The sequence below is a fragment of the Cryptomeria japonica genome, unplaced genomic scaffold, assembly GCF_030272615.1.
Source record: "Cryptomeria japonica unplaced genomic scaffold, Sugi_1.0 HiC_scaffold_539, whole genome shotgun sequence".
NCBI classification, from domain to species: domain Eukaryota; kingdom Viridiplantae; phylum Streptophyta; class Pinopsida; order Cupressales; family Cupressaceae; genus Cryptomeria; species Cryptomeria japonica.
In genome coordinates this window covers 49,434-67,500 of record NW_026729351.1, presented here as the reverse complement: position 1 = coordinate 67,500, position 18,067 = coordinate 49,434, and the positions used below count along the sequence as shown (strand labels likewise).

The window sequence follows — 18,067 nt, the reverse complement described above, 5'->3', positions numbered from 1 at the left end:
TAAGGGAGTGAGAGCCCCAAACATAGCTGGGCGAGGCGCTCACTCCGCTCTTTAATATCTCGTTAATACCGCCAAGGAAATGGCACAAGCACACACACACAAGCATCCTCGGAAGAGGACAGTTCGAGTGACAGGTCAAATCCAAGAGTTCCGAAGACTACCTCCAGGAACAATCGGGAACAAGACCGATTACAAGTCGTCGAGTCTGTTACTGGGCGAACACGAGATGCGCACAGGAAATCGATCAGCCCTCACAATGGCCCAAGGCCAGAGATCGGACTGCTACGATTTACCCCAACAATCATCGTGCCACTCTTCGCAGAGAGGTGATAGACGCCAACGAGCCCGCGCATAGCAATCGAGGTGTAAAAAGGGCGTTGAAGGCAGGAAGCCTGGACGAAAGAGGCTACGAGGTCACCTCGAAGCGGTCTAAGAATCGGGCGCACTTGGGGCGACTACCAGTGCCAACCCCTTATCCCGCGGTGCGTCCGACACACAGAAATTTCCAAGGCGGCCAAGGAGCCTCCCCGCATAGCAATCGGGGTGTGAGGTTACGGATGCAGCATTGATAGCAATCGAGGTGTGAGGCGAAGGATGCAGAAGTGAGAGCCGAGGGATGTAGCAGAGATAGCAATCGGGGTGTGTGATGCAGAAGAGATAGCAATCGAGGTGTGCGGTGGGAAGGGCCCAGCAGCCAGAATGCATGAAGCGACGGATGAAGCAGTGATGACAACCGGGCTGTGAGGAGAGGAGGGATGCAGCCAAGAAAGCAATCAGGGCTCGAGGCAAGGGATGCATCAAGGATAGCAATCATGTTGTGAGGCGAGATTCCAAAGGCTAAACGTGAGAGGCTGCAGGGTCGACTCAGAGAGGTCTATGCATGTGAGAGGCTGAAAGCAAGGTCGACTCGGAGCGGTCTATGCATCGGGCGCGCTTGGGGCGACTACCAGTGCCAACCCCTTATCCCGCGACGCGTCCGACAAAGAGAACGTTCCAAGGCGGCAGAGGAGGTTACCAGCCGAAGGATGCAGTAGCAATAACAGGTATAGTTCCGCGGCGGCCGAGAAGACTCACCGCATAGGAATCGGGATGCGAGGCGAGGGATGCGGCGGGAAGGCCCCGACGGCTAAACGGAAGAGGCTGCAGGGCCGCCTCGGAATGGTCCAAGCATCGGATGCGATTGGGACGACTACCAGTGCCAACCCCTTATCCCGCGATGCGTCCGATACACAGATAGTTCCAAGGCGGCCGAGGAGCCTCACCGCATATCAATCGGGGTGCGAGGCGAGGGATGGGGCGGGAAGGCCCCAACGGCTAGACGGAAGAGGCTTCAGGGCCACCTCGGAATGGTCCAAGCATCGGACGCGCTTGGGGCGACTGCCAGTGCCAACCCCTTATCCCGCGATGCGTCCGATACACAGATGGTTCCAAGGCGGCCGAGGAGCCTCACCGCATAGCAATCGGGGGTGCGAGGCGAGGGATGGGGCGGGAAGGCCCCAACGGCTAGACGGAAGAGGCTTCAGGGCCGCCTAGGAATGGTCCAAGCATCGGACACGCTTGGGGCGACTACCAGTGACAGCCCCCTATCCCGCGATGCGTCCGATACGAAGATGGTTCCAAGGCGGCCGAGGAGCCTCACCGCATAGCAATCGGGGTGCGAGGTGGGGGATGCGGCGAGATGGCCCCAACGGCTAGACGGAAGAGGCCACAGGGCCGCGTCGGAATAGTCCAAGCATCGGACGCGCTTGGGGCGACTACCAGTGACAACCCCTTATCCCGCGATGCGTCCGATACGAAGATAGTTCCAAGGCGGCCGAGGAGCCTCACCGCATAGCAATCGGGGTGCGAGGTGGGGGATGCGGCGAGATGGCCCCAACGGCTAGACGGAAGAGGCTGCAGGGCCGCCTCGGAATAGTCCAAGCATCGGACGCGCTTGGGGCCACTACCAGTGACAACCCCTTATCCCGCGATGCGTCCGATACGAAGATAGTTCCAAGGCGGCCGAAGAGCCTCACCGCATAGCAATCGGGGTGCGAGGTGGGGGATGCGGCGAGATGGCCCCAACGGCTAGACGGAAGAGGCCACAGGGCCGCCTCGGAATAGTCCAAGCATCGGACGCGCTTGGGGCGACTACCAGTGACAACCCCTTATCCCGCGATGCGTCCGATACGAAGATAGTTCCCAGGCGGCCGAGGAGCCTCACCGCATAGCAATCGGGGTGCGAGGCGAGGGATGCGGCGAGATGGCCCCAAAGGCTAGACGGAAGAGGCTGCAGGGCTGCCTCGGAATAGTCCAAGCATCGGACGCGCTTGGGGCGACTACCACTGCCAACCCCTTATCCCGCGATGCGTCCGATACACAGATAGTTCCGAGGCGGCCGAGGAGGTGGGGGATGCAGCGAGATGGCCCCAACGGCTAGACGGAAGAGGCTGCAGGGCCGCCTCGGAATAGTCCAAGCATCGGACGCGCTTGGGGCGACTACCAGTGACAACCCCTTATCCCGCGATGCGTCCGATACACAGATAGTTCCGAGGCGGCCAAGGAGCCTCACCGCATAGCAATCGTGGTGCGAGGTGGGGGATGCGGCGAGATGGCCCCAACGGCTAGACGGAAGAGGCTGCAGGGCCGCCTCGGAATGGTCCAAGCATCGGATGCGCTTGGGGCGACTACCACTGCCAACCCCTTATCCCGCGATGCGTCCGATACACAGATAGTTCCAAGGCGGCCGAGGAGCCTCACAGCATAGCAATCAGGGTGCGAGGCGAGGGATGCGGCGAGAAAGCCCCAACGGCTAGAGGGAAGAGGCTTCAGGTCCGCCTCGGAATGGTCCAAGCATCGGACGCGCTTGGGGCGACTACCAGTGACAACCCCTTATCCCGCGACGCGTCCGATACACAGATAGTTCCAAGGCGGCCGAGGAGCCTCACCGCATAGCAATCGGGGTGCGAGGCGAGGGATGCGGCGAGAAGGACCCAACGGCTACACGGAAGAGGCTTCGGGGCCGCCTCGGAATGGTCCAAGCATCGGACGCGCTTGGGGCGACTACCAGTGACAACCCCTTATCCCGCGACGCGTCCGATACACAGATAGTTCCAAGGCGGCCGAGGAGCCTCACCGCATAGCAATCGGGGTGCGAGGCGAGGGATGCGGCGAGAAGGACCCAACGGCTAGACGGAAGAGGCTTCGGGGCCGCCTCGGAATGGTCCAAGCATCGGACGCGCTTGGGGCGACTACCAGTGACAACCCCTTATCCCGCGACGCGTCCGATACACAGATAGTTCCAAGGCGGCCGAGGAGCCTCACCGCATAGCAATCGGGGTGCGAGGCGAGGGATGCGGCGAGAAGGACCCAACGGCTAGACGGAAGAGGCTTCGGGTCCGCCTCGGAATGGTCCAAGCATCGGACGCGCTTGGGGCGACTACCAGTGACAACCCCTTATCCCGCGACGCGTCCGATACACAGATAGTTCCAAGGCGGCCGAGGAGCCTCACCGCATAGCAATCGGGGTGCGAGGCGAGGGATGCGGCGAGAAGGACCCAACGGCTAGACGGAAGAGGCTTCGGGTCCGCCTCGGAATGGTCCAAGCATCGGACGCGCTTGGGGCGACTACCAGTGACAACCCCTTATCCCGCGACGCGTCCGATACACAGATAGTTCCAAGGCGGCCGAGGAGCCTCACCGCATAGCAATCGGGGTGCGAGGCGAGGGATGCGGCGAGAAGGACCCAACGGCTAGACGGAAGAGGCTTCGGGTCCGCCTCGGAATGGTCCAAGCATCGGACGCGCTTGGGGCGACTACCAGTGACAACCCCTTATCCCGCGACGCGTCCGATACACAGATAGTTCCGAGGCGGCCGAGGAGCCTCACCGCATAGCAATCGGGGTGCGAGGCGAAGGATGCGGCGAGAAGGACCCAACGGCTAGACGGAAGAGGCTTCGGGTCCGCCTCGGAATGGTCCAAGCATCGGACGCGCTTGGGGCGACTACCAGTGACAACCCCTTATCCCGCGACGCGTCCGATACACAGATAGTTCCAAGGCGGCCGAGGAGCCTCACCGCATAGCAATCGGGGTGCGAGGCGAGGGATGCGGCGAGAAGGACCCAACGGCTAGACGGAAGAGGCTTCAGGGCCGCCTCGGAATGGTCCAAGCATCGAACGCGCTTGGGGCGACTACCAGTGACAACCCCTTATCCCGCGACGCGTCCGATACACAGATAGTTCCGAGGCGGCCGAGGAGCCTCACCGCATAGCAATCGGGGTGCGAGGCGAGGGATGCGGCGAGAAGGACCCAACGGCTAGACGGAAGAGGCTTCAGGGCCGCCTCGGAATGGTCCAAGCATCGGACGCGCTTGGGGCGACTACCAGTGACAACCCCTTATCCCGCGACGCGTCCGATACACAGATAGTTCCGAGGCGGCCGAGGAGCCTCACCGCATAGCAATCGGGGTGCGAGGCGAGGGATGCGGCGAGAAGGACCCAACGGCTAGACGGAAGAGGCTTCAGGGCCGCCTCGGAATGGTCCAAGCATCGGACGCGCTTGGGGCGACTACCAATGACAACCCCTTATCCCGCGACGCGTCCGATACACAGATAGTTCCGAGGCGGCCGAGGAGCCTCACCGCATAGCAATCGGGGTGCGAGGCGAGGGATGCGGCGAGAAGGACCCAACGGCTAGACGGAAGAGGCTTCAGGGCCGCCTCGGAATGGTCCAAGCATCGGACGCGCTTGGGGCGACTACCAGTGACAACCCCTTATCCCGCGACGCGTCCGATACACAGATAGTTCCGAGGCGGCCGAGGAGCCTCACCGCATAGCAATCGGGGTGCGAGGCGAGGGATGCGGCGAGAAGGACCCAACGGCTAGACGGAAGAGGCTTCAGGGCCGCCTCGGAATGGTCCAAGCATCGGACGCGCTTGGGGCGACTACCGTTGCCAACCCCTTATCCCGCGATGCGTCTGATACACAGATAGTTCCGAGGCGGCCGAGGAGCCTCACCGCATAGCAATCGGGTTGCGAGGCAGATTATTGGGAAGGGAACCCCCTGGGATGCGGCTCAAGCAGTGCCCAAAGGGACTGGAATGCGGAATCACATCGAGAGACCCAAATGCTATACGAGGGCTCAAATCGAATTATCGATTTGGCCACGACATGGACGCATCGGAACGACTACCTTTGCCGAACCACTCGCAATTGCATCCATACCGAAACCAATAGACATTTCCGTTAGAGCCCTCGCATAGCATTCGGGAATCTCGCATGCCCCTCTAAATCGACCAATGCTGGCGCTCAATGAAAATCCGAGCGCTACCACCGTTCGAGCGCCAGCATTGGTCGAGTTAGAGGGGCACGGGGGAGAATGCTCCAGTCAACACCTCCCCTATATAAGTTATTTGTCCGATTCTCGCACAACCGTAGTCTGCCTCGTCGAATCAAACAACGGTCCCAGATTCCGACTTCCGTTCCGTAGAGACCCAAAAGCTAGATGGAGGCTCGCAAGAAAGAGAGTCGGCGCATAGCAATCGGGTTTCTCGAACGTTTAGGGACCGAGCTCACTTGCGGATAGGGCAAAATCCGCCAAGCAACCCAAAAGCTAGACGGGGGCTCGAATCGAATCGCCTAGGCGGCCACAACAACGACGTGTTGGATCGACTACCAGTGCCAAACCATTCAGCAAGACTAGTCTGTGTCGAGGCCGGATAGAGATTCTCAGAGAGCGCCCGCATAGCATTTAGGAGACCTGCCGCGTCCCTCACACTCGACAAATGGTGGTGCACGTTTATAAATCCGAGCGATCCCAACCCTTTCAAGCACCAACATCGGTCGAGATAGAGGGGCACGGAGGGGGCTGCGTGAGACAACACAGTCCCCTATATAAGTTATTTGTCCGATTCTCACACATCCGAAGAATGGTCATCAAATCGGACAACAGCCCAAACTTCCGACTTCCGTCCCAGAAAGCCCAAGAGCTATCTAAAACGTTCATGGCCGGAACTCGATCGCGGCTATACCAGTCCGCCAAGCAACCCAAAAGCTAGACTGGAGCTCTAGTCGAATCACCTCTGTGGCCATTGCAAGGACGTGTTGGAGCGACTACCATTGCCGAACCATTCCGCAGGTCGAGTCCATACCAAGGCCGCATAGAGATTCACGATGAGCTCCTGCATAGCAATCAGGAGACTTGCCGTGTCCATCACAATCGATAAATCCTGGTGCAAGATTTTTGCATCCGAGCGCTCCAACCAGTCGAGCACCAGCATCAATCGACATAAACGGGCACGGGGGGAGGATGCTCGAGAACACTACCTCCCCTATATAAGTTATTTGTCCGATTCTCAAGCAGCCGAAGTCTGGTCATCGAATCGGGTCAAAGACCACAACTTCCGACTTTACCCACAATGCAAGTCATCGAATCGAACATCGGCCCCCGAGTCGGACTCCATGCGTATGTCAGGTCATCGGACCCAAATTCCGCCTTCCTGCGCATGGCGGGCCATCAATATCAACTCGGTCATCGGACCCAAACTCCGCCTTTTTGCGTATGGCACGCCTTCAAATCGGTCATCGGACCCAAATTCCGCCTTCCTGTGCATGGCGGGCCATCAACATCAACTCGGTCATCGGACCCAAATTCCGCCTTTCTGCGCATGGCACGCCATCAACTCGGTCATCGGACCCAAATTCCGCCTTCCTGCGCATGGCAGGTCATCGGACACAAATTCAGACCTCGCCAATATGCCTACGTATCGAATCGGTCATCGGACCCAACTTCCGACTTCATCCATACTGTAGGGTCTTTGAGGTTGGCGCGGTGCGCTCAACCCAGGGAGTCGACCCATCGAAGCATACACCTCCCCTATATAAGCTATTTGTCCGATTCCCACACCTGTGTAGTTTGCACCTCTGACCAGGACATCGACCCCAACTTCCGAACTCGACTGCAACGACGGCACCAGCGCCTTGGTGCGCACCTTGCGACGCACAGTCCCAACATTCGCCTTCCTGCACATGGCAGGTCATCGGACCCAAATTCCGACCTCGCGAGTATGCCTACATATCGAATCGGTCATCGGACCCAACTTCCGACTTCATCCATACCGTAGGGTCTTTGAGGTTGGCGCGGTGCGCTCAACCCGGGGAGTCGACCCAACGAAGCATACACCTCCCCTATATAAGCTATTTGTCCGATTCCCACACCTGTGTAGTTTGCACCTCCGATCAAGACATCGACCCCAACTTCCGAACTCGCCTCCAACGACCGAACCAGCGCCTTGGTGCGCACCTTGCAACGCACAGTGCCAACATTCGCCTTCCTGCACGTGGCAGGTCATCGGACCCAAATTCCGACCTCGCGAGTATGCCTACATATCGAATCGGTCATCGGACCCAACTTCCGACTTCATCCATACCGTAGGGTCTTTGAGGTTGGCGCGGTGCGCTCAACCCGGGGAGTCGACCCAACGAAGCATACACCTCCCCTATATAAGCTATTTGTCCGATTCCCACACCTGTGTAGCTTGCACCTCCGATCAGGACATCGACCCCAACTTCCGAACTCGACTAAAAAGACCGCACCAGCGCCTTGGTGTGCACCTTGCAACGCACAGTGTCAACATTCGCCTTCCTGCACATGGCAGGTCATCGGACCCAAATTCCGACCTCATGAGCATACCTACTAATCGAATCGGTCATCGGACCCAACTTCCGACTTCATCCATACCGTAGGGTCTTTGAGGTTGGCGCGGTGCGCTCAACCTGGGGAGTCGACCCATCGAAGCATACACCTCCCCTATATAAGCTATTTGTCCGATTCCGACACCTGTGTAGTTTGCACCTCCGCTCAGGACATCGACCCCAACTTCCGAACTCGCCTGCAACGACCGAACCAGCGCCTTGGTGCGCACCAAAAGTGCGCACTTTTGGAGGGCACTTTTCTGCGCTCCAAAGGTGCGCACTTTTGGAGGGCACTTTTTGGAGGGCACTTTTCTGCGCTCCAAAGGTGCGCACTTTTGGAGGGCACTTTTTGGAGGGCACTTTTCTGCGCTCCAAAGGTGCGCACTTTTGGAGGGCACTTTTTGGAGGGCACTTTTCTGCGCTCCAAAGGTGCGCACTTTTGGAGGGCACTTTTTGGAGGGCACTTTTCTGCGCTCCAAAGGTGCGCACTTTTGGAGGGCACTTTTTGGAGGGCACTTTTCTGCGCTCCAAAGGTGTGCACTTTTGGAGGGCACTTTTTGGAGGGCACTTTTCTGCGCTCCAAAGGTGCGCACTTTTGGAGGGCACTTTTTGGAGGGCACTTTTCTGCGCTCCAAAGGTGCGCACTTTTGGAGGGCACTTTTTGGAGGGCACTTTTCTGCGCTCCAAAGGTGCGCACTTTTGGAGGGCACTTTTTGGAGGGCACTTTTCTGCGCTCCAAAGGTGCGCACTTTTGGAGGGCACTTTTGTGCACTCCAAAGGTGCGCACTTTTGGAGGGCACTTTTCCTGTGCTCCAAAGGTGCACACCTAGGTGAGCACCTTCGACCACACCTTGTAGCACACCAAACTCTGACTTTCGACTTCATCCGCAATGCAGGGTCTTTGAGGTTGGCGCAATGCGCACAACCAGGGGAGTCGACCCATCAAACCCAACACCTCCCCTATATAAGCTATTTGTCTGATTCTCATACATGCGTAGCCTGCAGGAGCAATTAGGACATCGACCCCAACTTTCGGCTTCTAAACGAAAACAAGGTCTTTGAGGTTGGTGTAATGCGAACAACTAGGGGAGTCAACCCATCAAACCCAACACCTCCCCTATATAAGCTATTTGTCTGATTCTCATACATGTGTAGTCTACAGGAGCAATTAGGACATCGACCCCAACTTTTGACTTCTTAACGAAAACAAGGTCTTTGAGGTTGACGTAATGCGCACAACCAGGGGAGTCGACCCATCAAACCCAACACCTCCCCTATATAAGCTATTTGTCCGATTCTCATACATGTGTAGCCTGCAGGAGCCATTAGGACATTGACCCCAACTTTTGACTTCTTAACGAAAACAAGGTCTTTGAGGTTGGCGTAATGCGCACAACCAAGGGAGTTGACCCATCAAACCCAACACCTCCCCTATATAAGCTATTTGTCTGATTCTCATACATGTGTAGCCTGCAACAACGATTAGGACATCCACCCCAACTTCTGAATTCGTCTGCGTTGACCGCACCAAAGGTGCACGCCTTGGTGCTCACCAAAATCCGACTTCCGACTTCTTCTGCTATGCGGGGTCTTTGAGGTTGGCGCAGTGCGCACAACCAGGGGAGTCAACCCACCGAATGCAACACCTCCCCTATATAAGCTATTTGTCTGATTCTCATACATGCGTAGACTGCAGCAATGATTAGGACATCCACCCCAACTTTTGACTTCTTAAACAAGACAGGGTCTTTGAAGTTGGTGCAGTGCACACAACCAGGGGAGTCGACCCATCAAACGCAACACCTCCCCTATATAAAGCTATTTGTCCGATTCTCATACGTGTAGTCTGCAGCAGCGATTAGGACATCGACCCCAACTTCCGAATTCGTTTGCATTGACCGCACCAAAGGTGCACGCCTTGGTGTGCACCCTGGAGTGCACTTTGGTGCTCACCTCGGTGCACACTTTGGTGTGCACCTCGGTGTGCACCAAAGGTGCGCACCTTGGAGCGCACCAAAGGTGTACACTTTGGAGCGCACCACATAGGGTCTTTGAGAGGTTGGCGCAGTGCGCACACCAAGGTGGGTGTTGAGGTGCGTGCCGAGGTGGGTGGGTGCTAGGGTGCGCTCCATGGTGGGTGCCAGGGTGGGTGCGTGCTAGGGTGGATTCCAAAGAGGGTCATAGGGTGGGTGCCAAGGTGGGTTGGTGATATAGTGGGTTCAAAGGTGGGTACTAGGGTGGGTTCCAAGGTGGGTCACAAGTTGGGTGCCAGGATGCGTGGGTGTTAGGTTGGGTGCCAAGGTGGGCTCCTGCGTGGGTGGGTGCTAGGGTGGGTTTCAAGGTGGACGCGAGGGCGGGTGCCAAGGTGGGTAACAAGTTGGGTGTTAGGATGGGTGAGTGCTAGAGTGGGTGCCAAGGTGGGTGGGTGCTAAGGTGGATGCCAAGGTGGTTCACAGGGTGGGTGGGTTCTAGGGTGAGTTCCAAGGTGGGTCACAGGTTCAGTGCTAGGGTGGGTGTCAAGGCGGGTGTCGAGGTGCCTGGGTGCTAGGGTGTGGATGCCAATGTGGGTCATAGGGTGGGTACTAGGGTGGGCTGCAATGTGGGTGCCAAGGTGGGTAACATGCTCGGTGGGTTCTAAATTGGGTGCCAGGGTGGGTGTGCACCCACCTTGCCCGAGGTGGGTGCCAAGGTGCCAGTGTGGGTGGGTGCTAAGGTGGATGCCAAGGTGGGTGAGAAGGTGGGTGATAGGTTGAGTGGTAGGATGGGTGGGTGCCAAGATGGGTCACAGGGTGGGTGCAAGGGTGGGTAGGTGCTAGGGTTGGTGTCAGGGTGGGTGGGTGCTAGGTTGGGTTCCAAGGTGGGTGCGAGGGTGAGTGTCAAGGTGGGTCACAGGTTAGGTGCTAGGATGGGTGAGTGCTAGGGTGCAAAGGTGCCAGGGTGGGTGCTAGGATGGGTCGATGCTAGGGTGAGTGGCAAGGTGGGTCCACAAGTGTCAAGGTGGGTGCCGAGGTGGGTGCCAAGTCGGCGACTGCTATGGTGGATGCCAAGGTGGGTCACGGGGTGGGTGCCAAGTTGCTAGGTTGGGTTCCAAGGTGGGTGCCAACGTGGGTGCTAGGGTGCGTGGGTTAAAGGGTGTGTCACAACGTGGGTGCCAGGATGGGTGCGCACCCACACTGGCCAAGACGGGTGCGGGTGCAAGGTTGGGTTCCAAGCCCGGTCACAGGCTGGGTGCTAGGATGGGTGGGTGCCAAGGTGGGCACCAGGGTGGGTGCACCCACCCTGGCCAAGGTGGGTCACGGGGTGGGTCCTAGGGTGGGTAACGGGGTGGGTACTAAGGTGCGTGCCAAGGTGGGTCATAGGGTGGGTGCCAAGGTGGGCACCAGGGTGGGTGTGCACCAACCCTAGCCAGGGTAGGTCACGGGGTGGTTGTCGGGGTGGGCGTCAAGGAGCCAAGGTGGGTGGCAAGTAGCCAAGTTGCGTGCCAAGGTGGGTGTCGGGGTGGGTGCCAAGGATCCAAGGTGGGTGCCAAGGAACCAAGGTGGGTGTCTGGGTGGGTGCCGAGGTGGGAGCCAGGGTGGGTCCCAAGGTGAGTGCAAAGGTGGGTGCCAGGGTCAAGGTGAGTGCCAATGTGGGTTCCAAGGTGCCAGGGTCAGGGTGAGTGCCAATGTGGGTTCAAAGGTGCTAAGTTGGGTGCGAGGTTGGGTGCGAGGGTGGGTGGGTGCCAAGGTGTGCTAGGTGGAAGCCCGGGTGGGTCGGCATCCCATGGGTGTCGAGTTGGGTGCCTGATGGGTGCTTCTTGTCAAGTTTTAGTCGTCGGGACTCATTTCGAGCCTTAGAGGTCGTTTCTTGTCCGGTTGCCCTGTCTTCGACCTGGGAACCCAATTTTGGTCCTCGGGTCCCATTTTTTTTTGTCTCGCATCCCACTTTTGGCCTGTGGCCTTTTCGGGGTCGATTCTCGTTTTGGGCATCAGAGCATGTTTCTTCTCCTAAAACCCAATATTTGTTTATTAAGTCTCGGAACACATTTTTGTTCTCGTGGACCCATCATGGGTCTTGGAACGCATTTGTGGTCCTTGGGTCCCATTTTGCATCCCGAAACTTGTGTTTTGGTGCTTGATCCCTATTTTGGGTGCCCACCTTGCACCAAGTGCGCACCCGGGGCAAACCGAGCGCCTTGGTGCACCGGGGCAAGATCGAGCGTGCACCCGAGGCGCCCCGAACATGCACCAAGGTGCACTCGGCCCACATGTGAGCGCAGGTCGTTGCGCCCGAGGTGGTGTGTGGGCACCGCGTTGCAGACGGGACACTGCACGCACACGACGCCCCCTCCAGGTGCACGCACGTAGGCCGGGCCGGGTGCACACCCGACGCCCTAGCAAGGTGCGCGCACCCGGGCAGGGCTCACACTTGGCGAACGGGGCGCACTTCGCGAGGGAGGGTGTGCACCTCGACGGGGGTGGGTGGCCGGGGTGGATTCGCACGTGGGTCGCGGTTTGCTAAGTACACACTGCGACAAGCTCATAACGGGTGCGATCATACCAGCATTAGTGCACCGGATCCCATCAGAACTCCGCAGTTAAGCGCGCTTGGGCCGGAGTAGTACTGGGATGGGTGACCTCCCGGGAAGTCCCGGTGTTGCACCCTTTTTTAGTTTTTCGCCGGGCGTCGCAATGCTATTTGAATAAACCTTTTGCCCGTTTGCGTTCTCGTCGGGGCCGGGCCGGGCCGGGGTGCGCTGCCCGCACTACCGCGCGCGCGGGGGCGACACCGAGCGCGCACCCGAGGCACCCCGAGCACACAGGCCACGGTGCAACCCGGGCGTTGTGCGCGCACCCCGGTGCGCCCGAGGTGCTGCGCGCGCACCCAGGTGAAATCGGTGTGCACCTCGGCCAGTGCGCGCTCGGTCGAGTCGCGCACGTTGGCCAAGGTGCACGGTGATGTTTCTTACTCTAAGGTTCCGCACCAGACGCCCGGGACAGGTGAGCGAAGCTGGGCGGGGCCGGGTGCGCGGCCGGGGCAGGTGCACGCAGCTGGAGAGAGCTTTGGAGCACACTTCGGAGCGCACCAATGATGCGCTCCATTCAAAAGTTTCCTGAAAAGGCAAAAAAAGTTGAGATTATAGAATTTCCCACTTGAGAGATTGTAAAAAAAAAAAATTTAAAATGAAGGAAACGCGGGTGCCAAGGTGTGCGCAGCCCAGCCAAGGTGTGCGCACCAAGGCGCCCACCCTGGCGAAGGTGCACGCAAGGTGCGCACCCGAGGCAAACCGGACAATTAACCCAACTTTCGACTTCGCGCGCACCTTGGAGCGCACTTCGGAGCGCTCCTTGGTGCGCACCAATCTTGGGCACCTCGGAGTGCACCATGGCGCCCACCAAGGTGCGCACCCGGGGCAAACCGAGCTCCGACTTCGTGCGCACCTTGGAGCGCACGAAAGGTGCGCACCATGGCGCCCACCAAGGTGCGCAGCCCAGCCAAGGCGTGCGCATCAAGGTGCGCACCCTGGCGAAGGTGCGCACCCGGGGCAAACCGAGCTCCGACTTCGTGCGCACCTTGGAGCGCACAAAAGGTGCGCAACCCAGCCAAGGTGTGCGCACCCCGGTCAAACCGAGCTCCGAATCGTGCGCACCTTGGAGCACACTTCGGAGCCCTCCTTGGTGCGCGCCGATGTTGCGCACCTCGGAGCGCACCCGGGGAAAACAATGCAATTAACCCGACTTTCGACTTCGTGGGCACCTCGGAGCGCTCTCGGGTTCGCACCTCGGAGCACACCGAGGTGCGCACCTTTGATGCGCTGCCTTCACCAATTTCCAGAAAAGGCAAGAAAACATTGAGAAGGTGTGCGCACCGAGGTGCCCACCCTGGCGAAGGTGCACGCGAGGTGCGCACCCGGGGCAAACCGGGCTCCGACTTCGTGCACGCCGCACCTTGGAGCACACTTCGGAGCGCTCCTTGGTGCGCACCAGGGCGCGCAACCCAGCCGAGGTGCCCACCCCGGCGAAGGTGCACGCGAGGTGCGCACCCGGGGCAAACCGGGCTCCGACTTCGTGCACGCCATGGTGCCCACCGCGGCGAAGGTGCACGCGAGGTGCGCACCCGGGGCAAACCGGGCTCCGACTTCGTGCACGCCGCACCTTGGAGCACACTTCGGAGCGCTCCTTGGTGCGCACCATGGTGCCCACCAGGGCGCGCAACCCCGCCGAAGGTGCACGCGAGGTGCGCACCCGGGGCAAACCGGGCTCCGACTTCGTGCACGCCGCACCTTGGAGCACACTTCGGAGCGCTCCTTGGTGCGCACCATGGTGCCCACCAGGGCGCGCAACCCCGCCGAAGGTGCACGCGAGGTGCGCACCCGGGGCAAACCGGGCTCCGACTTCGTGCACGCCATGGTGCGCACCGCGGCGAAGGTGCGCACCCGGGGCAAACCGGGCTCCGACTTCGTGCACGCCGCACCTTGGAGCACACTTCGGAGCGCTCCTTGGTGCGCACCAGGGCGCGCAACCCAGCCGAGGTGCCCACCCCGGCGAAGGTGCACGCGAGGTGCGTACCCGGGGCAAACCGGGCTCCGACTTCGTGCACGCCGCACCTTGGAGCACACTTCGGAGCGCTCCTTGGTGCGCACCATGGTGCCCACCAGGCCGCGCAACCCAGCCAAGGTGTGCGCACCAAGGTGCACGCGAGGTGCGCACCCGGGGCAAACCGGGGTCCGACTTCGTGCACGCCGCACCTTGGAGCACACATCGGGGCGCTCCCGGGTTCGCACCGGCGTTGCGCACCGTGGTGGGCACCTCGGAGCACACCAAGGTGGGCAGCGAGGTGCGCACCTTTGATGCGATGCCTTCACTAATTTCCATAAAAGGCAAAAAAAAAACGAGATTTTAAAATTTCCGTTTTGAAAGATAGTGAGAAAAAGGGAATGCTGGTGCCATCTTGAGCCCGCCCTGGTGCGCAGCCCAGCCAAGGTGTGCGCACCAAGGTGCCCACCCTGGCGAAGGTGCGCGCCCGGGCAATTAATCCAACTTCCAACTTCGCGCGCGCCAGGGTGGGAGCGCACCCAACAACCGGGCCTGGGAAGAGCCAATGCGAGAAACCCCACCAAACGCTCTGACAAAAAAAGAGGGGGCGCTCCAGTAACCCCGCTTCGGAGCGCACCCTGGGCAAACCCAGCCAAGGTGCCCACCCCGGCCAAGGTGCAGGCGAGGTGCGCACCCGGGGCAAACCGGGCTCCGACAACGTGCACGCCGCACCTTGGAGCACACTTCGTAGCGCTCCCGGGTGCGCACCTCAGAGCACACCAAGGTGGGCAGCGAGGTGCGCACCTTTGATGCGCTGCCTTCACTAATTTCCAGAAAAGGCAAAAAAAAAAGGAGATTTTAAAATTTCCGTTTTGAAAGATAGTGAAAAAAACGGAACGCGCGTGCCATCTTGAGCCCGCCCTGGTGCGCAGCCCAGGTAAGGTGCCCACCCTGGCAAAGGTGCGCACCCGGGCAATTAACCCTACTTCCGACTTCGTGCGCGCCAGGGTGGCAACCGGGCCTCGGAAGAGCCAATGCGAGAAACCCCACCAAACGCTCCGACAAAAAAAGAGGCGGCGCTCCAATAACCCCGCTTCAGAGCGCAGCCGGGGCAAACCCAGCCAAGGTGCCCACCCCGACGAAGGTGCACGCGAGGTGCGCACCCGGGGCAAACCGGGCTCCGACAACGTGCACGCAGCACCTTGGAGCACACTTCGAAGCACTCCCGGGTGCCCACCGGCGTTGCGCACCGTGGTGGGCAGCGAGGTGCGCACCTTTGATGCGCTGCCTTCACTAATTTCCAGAAAAAGGCAAAAAAAAATGAGATTTTAAAATTTCCGTTTTGAAAGATAGTGAAAAAAAAGGAACGCGGGTGCCATCTTGAGCCCGCCCTGGTGCGCAGCCCAGGCAAGGCATGCGCACCAAGGTGCCCACCCGAGGTGCACACCCGGGGCAAACCGGGCTCCGACTTCGTGCAGGCCGCACCTTGGAGCACACTTCGGAGCGCTCCTTGGTGCGCACCATGGTGCCCACCAGGGCGCGCAACCCAGCCAAGGTCTGCACACCAAGGTGCCCACCCCGGCGAAGGTGCACGCGAGGTGCGCACCCGGGGCAAACCGGGCTCCGACTTCGTGCACGCCATGGTGCCCACCGCGGCGAAGGTGCACGCGAGGTGCGCACCCGGGGCAAACCGGGCTCCGACTTCGTGCACGCCGCACCTTGGAGCACACTTCGGAGCGCTCCTTGGTGCGCACCATGGTGCCCACCAGGGCGCGCAACCCAGCCAAGGTGTGCGCACCAAGGTGCACGCGAGGTGCGCACCCGGGGCAAACCGGGGTCCGACTTCGTGCACGCCGCACCTTGGAGCACACATCGGAGCGCTCCCAGGTTCGCACCAGCGTTGCGCACCTTTGATGCGCTGCCTTCACTAATTTCCAGAAAAGGCAAAAAAAAACGAGATTTTAAAATTTCCGTTCTGAAAGATAGTGAAAAAAACGGAACGCGGGTGCCATCTTGAGCCCTTCCTGGTGCGCAGCCCAGGCAAGTTGTGCGCACCAAGGTGCCCACCCTGGCGGAGGTGCGCGCCCGGGGCAATCCGGGCTCCGACTTCGTGCACTGCATGGTGCCCACCAAGGCGCGCAACCCAGCCAAGGTGCCCACCGCAGCGAAGGTGCACGCGAGGTGCGCACCCGAGGTGCACACCCGGGGCAAACCGGGCTCCGACTTCGTGCACGCCGCACCTTGGAGCACACTTCAGAGCGCTCCTTGGTGCGCACCAGGGCGCGCAACCCAGCCGAGGTGCCCACCCCGGCGAAGGTGCACGCGAGGTGCGCACCCGGGGCAAACCGGGCTCCGACTTCGTGCACGCCATGGTGCCCACCGCGGCGAAGGTGCGCACCCGGGGCAAACCGGGCTCCGACTTCGTGCACGCCGCACCTTGGAGCACACTTCGGAGCGCTCCTTGGTGCGCACCATGGTGCCCACCAGGCCGCGCAACCCAGCCAAGGTGTGCGCACCAAGGTGCACGCGAGGTGCGCACCCGGGGCAAACCGGGGTCCGACTTCGTGCACGCCGCACCTTGGAGCACACATCGGGGCGCTCCCGGGTTCGCACCGGCGTTGCGCACCGTGGTGGGCACCTCGGAGCACACCAAGGTGGGCAGCGAGGTGCGCACCTTTGATGCGATGCCTTCACTAATTTCCATAAAAGGCAAAAAAAAAACGAGATTTTAAAATTTCCGTTTTGAAAGATAGTGAGAAAAAGGGAATGCTGGTGCCATCTTGAGCCCGCCCTGGTGCGCAGCCCAGCCAAGGTTTGCGCACCAAGGTGCCCACCCTGGCGAAGGTGCGCGCCCGGGCAATTAATCCAACTTCCAACTTCGCGCGCGCCAGGGTGGGAGCGCACCCAACAACCGGGCCTGGGAAGAGCCAATGCGAGAAACCCCACCAAACGCTCTGACAAAAAAAGAGGGGGCGCTCCAGTAACCCCGCTTCGGAGCGCACCCTGGGCAAACCCAGCCAAGGTGCCCACCCCGGCCAAGGTGCAGGCGAGGTGCGCACCCGGGGCAAACCGGGCTCCGACAACGTGCACGCCGCACCTTGGAGCACACTTCGTAGCGCTCCCGGGTGCGCACCTCAGAGCACACCAAGGTGGGCAGCGAGGTGCGCACCTTTGATGCGCTGCCTTCACTAATTTCCAGAAAAGGCAAAAAAAAAAGGAGATTTTAAAATTTCCGTTTTGAAAGATAGTGAAAAAAACGGAACGCGCGTGCCATCTTGAGCCCGCCCTAGTGCGCAGCCCAGGTAAGGTGCCACCCTGGCAAAGGTGCGCACCCGGGCAATTAACCCTACTTCCGACTTCGTGCGCGCCAGGGTGGCAACCGGGCCTCGGAAGAGCCAATGCGAGAAACCCCACCAAACGCTCCGACAAAAAAAGAGGCGGCGCTCCAATAACCCCGCTTCGGAGCGCAGCCGGGGCAAACCCAGCCAAGGTGCCCACCCCGACGAAGGTGCACGCGAGGTGCGCACCCGGGGCAAACCGGGCTCCGACAACGTGCACGCAGCACCTTGGAGCACACTTCGAAGCACTCCCGGGTGCCCACCGGCGTTGCGCACCGTGGTGGGCAGCGAGGTGCGCACCTTTGATGCGCTGCCTTCACTAATTTCCAGAAAAAGGCAAAAAAAAATGAGATTTTAAAATTTCCGTTTTGAAAGATAGTGAAAAAAAAGGAACGCGGGTGCCATCTTGAGCCCGCCCTGGTGCGCAGCCCAGGCAAGGCATGCGCACCAAGGTGCCCACCCGAGGTGCACACCCGGGGCAAACCGGGCTCCGACTTCGTGCAGGCCGCACCTTGGAGCACACTTCGGAGCGCTCCTTGGTGC

General features: G+C 60.1%; 1 non-coding gene across 1 annotated transcript; it reads left to right on the top strand.

Moving 5' to 3' along the window:
- Positions 1-12,196: 12,196 nt before the first annotated feature.
- Positions 12,197-12,315, top strand: LOC131872226 (5S ribosomal RNA). The gene has a single exon (XR_009370403.1). It is a non-coding gene; the product is annotated as a 5S ribosomal RNA (ribosomal RNA).
- The last annotated feature ends 5,752 nt before the right edge of the window (positions 12,316-18,067 follow it).